The sequence below is a fragment of the Nicotiana sylvestris genome, chromosome 12 (assembly GCF_000393655.2).
Source record: "Nicotiana sylvestris chromosome 12, ASM39365v2, whole genome shotgun sequence".
Classification (NCBI taxonomy): Eukaryota; Viridiplantae; Streptophyta; class Magnoliopsida; order Solanales; family Solanaceae; genus Nicotiana; species Nicotiana sylvestris.
The window spans coordinates 78,596,492-78,604,159 of NC_091068.1; the positions used below are offsets into that span (position 1 = coordinate 78,596,492).

Consider the following 7,668-nt stretch of genomic DNA (forward strand, 5'->3'; position numbering starts at 1 on the left):
AAAAAAATGTACAGATTGCGGAGCCCTCATAAAAATATATGCATTAAATACTTAGATTCCAGGACGGGCCGTTTAGTAAATTTCACGGCCTTACCCCAAAATAATAATGCGCTAGTTACTTTAGGCGCGCCTTTAATAATGTTATCTCCCTAAACTCGGGTGCACATTTATGTGACCCAAATCCAAATCTCAACGAAATCAAATGTGTCTCTAATCACGGGTACATTGATTGTGACGTGGTCTGAGACGCATTTCCACGACGTTGCAAATTCCTTCAAAAATAAGAATGAGATGAGCCTCGCCGAATAAAAATACAAATTGTGGGGCCCTCAGTAAATACTTGTTTTAAATTACTTAGAGTTCAGGAGGGCCGTTTAGCGAATTTCACGGCCTTCCCAAAATAATAACACGATAGTCTCTTTAAGCGCGTGTTTAATAATCTATTTTCTTAAAATTGGGTGTGCATTTCATGTGACCCAAATCCAAATCTCAAAACATCAAATAAAATGCTTTCCGGATTGTGGGTGCATTTCATGTGACGCAATCCAAAGACGTGTTTTAAGCGATGTTCACATTCTTGTAAAAATAATAATAAAAGCGGTTAAAAGTTAAAATTTGCACATAAGTTCATACTTGTATAAAATCAGATAATCAAGCCGAATATAACAATTGAGCGACCGTGCTAGAACCACGGAACTCGGGAATGCCTAACACCTTCTCCCGGGTTAACAGAATTCCTTATCCGGATTTCTGGTACGCAGACTATAATATAGAGTCATTATTTTCCTCGATTCGGGATTAAAATTGGTGACTTGGGACACCCTAAATCTCCCAAGTGGCGACTCTGAAATAATTAAACCAATCCCGTTTCGATTGTCCTTTAATTGGAAAAAAACTCCCCCTGCGCCCCTCGGGTGCGGAAAAAGGAGGTGTGACAGAGACCAACTTTGGTCGCTATTTATTCAAGAATTTAGTTTAGCGACCAAAGTTGGTCGCTATATTTAAATCAGATTTAATTATATTTCATATAATATTTAAATTAATAATATAATTATTAAAATTGTATAACTGGGCCCCATTTAAGCGACCAAAGTTGGTCGGTATCTGCCTACCCTTTAAGTAGCGACCAACGTTGGTCGCCATTTTTATATTATATATATTTATATTTTATAATTTTTTAAAATAATAATATAATTATTAAAATTTTATAGGTGGGTCCCACTTTAGCGACCAACATTGGTCACTAATCTCAGTAAATGTTTGACCAAGAAAGTCTGACCAGTCCAGTCAATATTTTGACTTATATAGCAACCAAGTAGCGACCAACCTTGGTCGGTATTTTGTTTCTTTTATTTATTTTATTATTTTCGCTAGTTTAGCGACCAACTTTGGTCGCTTTTTCCCACAGACCAATTTTGGTCGCTTTTTTCCGGATTTCTAGTAGTGTGATAACTTAGTGGTTTTAAGTGCCGCTACCGCTAAGTTGGAAGTTCCGTTCTATCTTGGGAAGAATTTATCCATTAACCTTGGGCAACAGTGAGGGCATAAGATTCTTTAGGATACACAAGGAATTTGTGGGCTCGGGACATACTACTGCCAATTTCTGTTCATTTATTTTTACTGGTTTAGCCACTTATAAATTCAGAACTTCTAACATGAATATTTGGAGAAGATGCTCAATAGTTCTATCCGTCCTTGAAATATGAGTCATTCCCATCATAACCGAAGCAAAAGCAAATAGAGCATGTTGGGATGAATCCAATGATATTTCTTTGACACGAGGATTACTCAAAATCCCGAAAAACATGGTGATCTCACAAGCTGCAGCTATGCCGACTTCAGCCTCAGAATAACGGACTGGCTGAACAAATGCAGGAACCATGGACATCCTGGTAGCATATGGTCCAACTTCCACACATAGTTCACTAAGTACAACCTCTTAATGCACTCGCCAAGATTTATCATGTGCAAATTTAACTATGATAGGGAAAAGCTCTGTTACACAATCTTGTGGCTCCAATAGCTTCCCTAAAACTGCACAATACTAGACATGCAATAAATAAATAGAATTGTGATCCTCCTTATCATATTCTTGACCATTAATATGATGTCATTCTTCAGATAGTGTTGCTCAATTATCACAGCAAACATTCCAAGAAATGGTGTATATACTGTCCTCGCCATAGGCAAGTCATCGTGGCACAGTCGGCTAGACACAGTTCTTAGTGCATATATGAAAGGCTCTGAGAAAAGTGCTCTTGCATTCATTTGTTCGTAACAAGGTTGAAACAAGGAAAAAGGGTACTAATGTCTAACACCTGGTCTACAAGTTTGGAGTTCCCATCCAATTTCCCACTCATATTCAACCATAGGGGTAAGGATATTTGCAGCGAATGGCTCATGAAGGAACACCATGGAATAGTTACATGGTTGGAACATTGTGCCGGACACCTGGCCTGCAATAGACACCTTGGGGTTCGCTCCAAGGTGTAATACACGAAAGAATCAACTGAAGACTACTATCAAACACAAGTCCACCTGCTGAACCAGGATCAAATGGAAAATAAAGAAACATATGTTAAGCAGCCACATTTTCAGAGATCAAACGATATGGATAGAAACTAAGGATCCATCAAACTATATAGATAACTAGGTTCTCTATTAGTTCCCACAGAACACACACAGAGCAGCAAGTAAATAACACAATGGAGTTTTACGTGAAAAACTCTCAGTTCACGGGATTAAAATCATGACCTACCTTCGTAGGATTTCAACTTCACTACTGAGCACACTTCAGATTACAAACTATTGTAACCTATGAATTAACCTCTTAATCCTACACTAACTTGTAATAACTTTACTACAAGCTCCTTTGTAATAACTCTATTACAAAGCTTACAACTCGACTAACTCTAGCCAAGACACAAACACAAGGTTTATGATTTTATAAAAGGTTTCCTACACAATGCTTCTAGCTAAGCTAAGTAGGAATTACAAGTAAATCACTTTAACAAAGGTGCAACATAACTGAGGACATAAAATGACTCAATGCACGAAACTAGTCCTTTGTTATGTTGTTCTTTGTTCTTGATGCCTGAAAGTCACTTGCAAGATTACGACACACTTGAGAGAAAGCTTGATCAATTCTGGAATGTGCAAGTAACTTGTTTTTGCTTAGCTTCATGTTAAATAGAATTGTGATCCTCCTTATCATATTCTTGACCATGAATATGATGTCGTTCTTCAGATAATGTTGCTCAATTATTGTTGCAAACTTTCCAAGATATGGTGTAGATACTATCCTCGCCATAGGCAAGTCATCGTGGCACAGTTGGCTAGACACAGTTCTTAGTGCATATTTGAAAGGCTCTGAGAAAAGTGCTCTTGCATTCGTTTGTTCGTCGCAAGGTTGAAACAAGGAAAGGGTACTAATGTCAAACACTGGTTTGACGCGTTCAAGCTTACTAATAATATTCAAACAAACTTGAGAAGGCTCATCCTTCAGAAGAGAAAGGAATATTTGGAGAAGATGCTTAACAGTTCTATCCGTATTTGAAATATGAGTCATTCCCATGATAACTGAAGCAAAAGCAGATAGAGCATGTTGGGATGAATTCAATGATATTTACTTGACAAGAGGATTACACAATATTCGGAAAAACATGGTGATCTCATCAGCTGCAGCTATGCGGACTTCATCCTCAGAATCACAGACTGGCTGAACAAATGCAGGAACTATGGACATCCTATTAGCATATCTACATATTGTCCAACTGCCACACATAGTTCACTTAGTGGACTTGCAACCTCTTAATGCACTCGCCAAGATTTATCATGTGCAAATTTAACTATGACTGGGAAAAGCTCTACTACACAATCTTGTGGCTCCAATAGCTTCTCTAAAACTGCACAACACTTGACAGGTAATAAATAAATAGAATCGTGATCCTTCTTAGTCATATTCTTGACCATTAACATGATCTCATTCTTCAGATAGTACAACAACACAACCTAGTAAAATTCCACTAGTGGGTTACGGGAAGGGTAGAGAGTATACAGACCTTACCCCTACCCATAAAGGGTAGAGAGGCTATTTTCGGGAGACCCTCGGATCTACAGAAAAGACAATAATATTAGAAAAGAACAAAAGAATAGATCCGTAACAACAAAGAACAAAAAAAAAAAATAACAGCATTGTAAGAGACAACAAATACGTGGAAAGGCAACAACACCATACTATACAAAACATCAAAAAAATAGCGTGAATACAACATAAACCGCTAGCAGTCCTAGACAAAACTCTATCAGACTATCCAGTACTTATAGTAGGCTATAATCTCGTATTTTCGTTGCTTATTGCACTCTAATTCACTGCACTTTACTTGTGTTGAGATTTAATTGGTTTTATTTTGCATTTATTATGTAGATGTTGTGGAGCTAAATCAAATAATTGGAGCTTTGAAGTCTTAGTAAAAGCACAAGGGATTAAGACGGGATTGTGTTCGAGGATCGAGGATAACTTCTGGACGTCAAAAATCAAGGAAGAATCAACACTCTGTGGAAATTCACTAATGCGACGCACCATGCGTAGCACAGTGCGACGCATCAGTGCAAATGTGCGTCAAAAATTTGAGAAGTTCAGAGACTTTTAATTTTTGGGTTTGACAGAAAAATACACTAATGCTAGGCATAGTGCCTAGCATAGTGCATAGCATCATTACAATATTTTGTCAAACAAGCTAAGTTCAGAGAATTTACAGTCGAGAAAATTGCACTAATGCTACGTACCCTGTGTTGCATTAGTGTGACACATGAAAAGTAATAAGTTTGCAAGTTTTTCTATTTCGGCTAGGAAAGGAAGGTTTCGTATGGGCCCGACCTTACTTGGTATAAATACATGGAAAAATATTATTTTCTGAACTTTTGACATAGTGCATAGCATCATTACAATATTTTGTCAAACAAGCTAAGTTCAGAGAGTTTACAGTCGAGAAAATTGCACTAATGCTACGTACCCTGTGTTGCATTAGTGTGACACATGAAAAGTAATAAGTTTGCAAGTTTTTCTATTTCGGCTAGGAAAGGAAGGTTTCGTATGGGCCCGACCTTACTTGGTATAAATACATGGAAAAATATTATTTTCTGAACTTTTGACATAGTTTTGACCTAAGGAAGCTAAGGAGGAGTTGGAAGAATACAAGCACAATGATTTCATCATTCCTTCCTCACTCAAGATCCGAGTTTGGATTGAATCTATGTTTTCCTTTACTTTAATTATATTTGTGATAAATTTCTCCATGATTATGGAGTAGTTTCCTATAGAGTTTGATGGATTTAGTGTATTGATGATTGTTTGTGGATTATAACTCTAGATTTATGTAATGAAGTATTTTTGGATGATTTAATTGTTGCATCTATATTCACTTGTTCATGTAATCGAGATGGGTATAACTTGTGATATCTTTGCACTATATTGTTGGTTGAATTTATAGATTCTTCTAAGTAATCGAAAGAGGCTAGTTGAATCATTGATTAAACCTAGTTAGGAGAATAAAAGAAAGAAGTTTTCCTAAGGACCAATCCACTACGCATTCTTGCATATCTTAACAATGCTTAATTTGGTTCATCTCGTGAGGTTGAGACTTAATCGAGAGAGGAGTTTCTGCTGAACGTTTGAACTAATAATTGAGTAAATTCGAGAGACTCACTTGAACATTAGAAATAAATTATCTAGAGTTAGATCCCAAACAATTATCTTGCACCTATCCTATCAAAACCCTATTTTCTCCCACTGATAACTCTATTTGATTATTCCTTGTTTTGATTGTCATTAGTCAATAACTTTAGACTCTTAGTTAATTTTAATTAGAAATCATATAAATCTCAATTGTTGATCCTCTTGGATAACAATCAGTCTAGAAACTACGAGAATACTGTTTAAATTCAATCCCTGTGGACACGATATTATACTATACTATATTTGATTATCGAGCATAATTTAAGTGTGTGTTTTGCATCGTCAAATTTTGGCATGGCAATCAATAGTATTTGAAATAGTTTGTAGTGCAAATTCAGAAATTTTTTCTTTTTATTTTATTTTCTTTTTTCTTTTTACGTTTGGTCTTCTTTGACTGTGCACAGGTTACATGTTAAGAGTGGTGCATGACTCGAGCTTCTACGAAAGAAGTGCTACCATACGAGCTAGAGATAGAAAAACAACTGTGACATTTGAGGAAGGGAAGAGATCTCACCGAGACATCAAAAAAGGTTGGGCAATCCTCAACCAAAGAAATTATGGCGGGAAACGGTGATGATAATATAGATTTGGCTGCAAGATAGGCAGCCCAACAACGAAAAAAAGCTGCACGGGATACTGAGCAAGCAGTTATTAGAGATGCACAAATTATCTATGAATAAGAGAGGGCTCGGATAATTGCTCCAAATTAACCCTTATCTGCAGACCAGTTCAGAAATATAGCTCCCGGGCCTGGGAGATCATTGGGCGATTATGCTAGACCGGTATACAATCAAGGCTTATCAAATGTTAGACCACCTCTAATTGCAGCTAACAATTTCGAGTAGAAGCAAGGTTACTTCAAACTATTCACAACTGTTGTGTCTTCAGAGGAAAGATGAACGAAGATCCAAACACACATCTAATGGACTTCGAGGAGATTCTGAACACCTTTCAATGCAATGGGGTGTCATAAGATGCAGTGTACTTAAGGGCATTCCTTTTTTCTCTCAAAGGTGATGCAAAGCAGTGGCTTCGAAGCTTGCCCACGAGATCTATTAGAACATGGGATGAGATGACCAAAAAATTTCTCCTCAGCTAAAACGGGCAAGTTTATAAGAGAAATCAACTTCTGCCAGAAAGAGACTGAAACTATTTTTGAAGCATGGGAGAGGTTTAAGGAAATAGTTAGAAAGTGTCAACATAGTTGAATTGAACTCTGGATGCAACTCCAAGACTTTTGGGATGGTTTGAAACGGGCCTCGCATAGAACATTGAGCAATGTAACCGGAGGCCCGTTGATGAAGAAGACTCCAGAAGAGATAGTTATAATTCTTAATGAGTTATTTGAAGATGCAAATCAGTGGCCCTCTGAGAGTGCTGAAAGAAAAAGATCAACTGGTGTTCACCAAGTTGATGCTAATACATTTGTGCAGGTAAAACTTGATGCTATGGCTAAAGAAATACGGAATTTGACCTTAGCCACGATACAAAGTGAGCCTCATGCAGTTTGTGATATATATGGAAGAGAACACCCTAGTCATGAGTGTCAAGCCTCAACTGAGGAAGTGAATGTTGTAGGAAATTACAATTTTAATGCAATGGGTCAGAAATACCTTGGTTTTTCATGGAGTTCATTTGGGGGAACCGCAAATGCATGGCAACAAAACAATCCCAGATTCCAGGGACAAAGAGCTCCTGATTTTATGAATCGGCCGAGACCATAGTTTTAGCTACAACAGCCCAATCATCATGGTCTAGAAGATCTCATGAAAGCCTTCATTATGAAAACTGATGAAAGATTTGAATTACATGGGGAAGAAATTTCAAAATTTAGAGAAGCAAGTGGGACAGATTCCAACAATATTATATGAGTGGGTTTCGGGAACTCTCCCAGATGATACTGAAAGAAATCCCAAAGAAACGATGAATGT

At 37.3% G+C, this 7,668-nt stretch overlaps 1 pseudogene; it reads right to left on the bottom strand.

The window, feature by feature from the left end:
* Nucleotides 1-6,843: 6,843 nt before the first annotated feature.
* LOC138884466 (small nucleolar RNA R71) lies at nt 6,844-6,943 on the bottom strand (annotated as a pseudogene).
* Between the last annotated feature and the right edge of the window lie 725 nt (nt 6,944-7,668).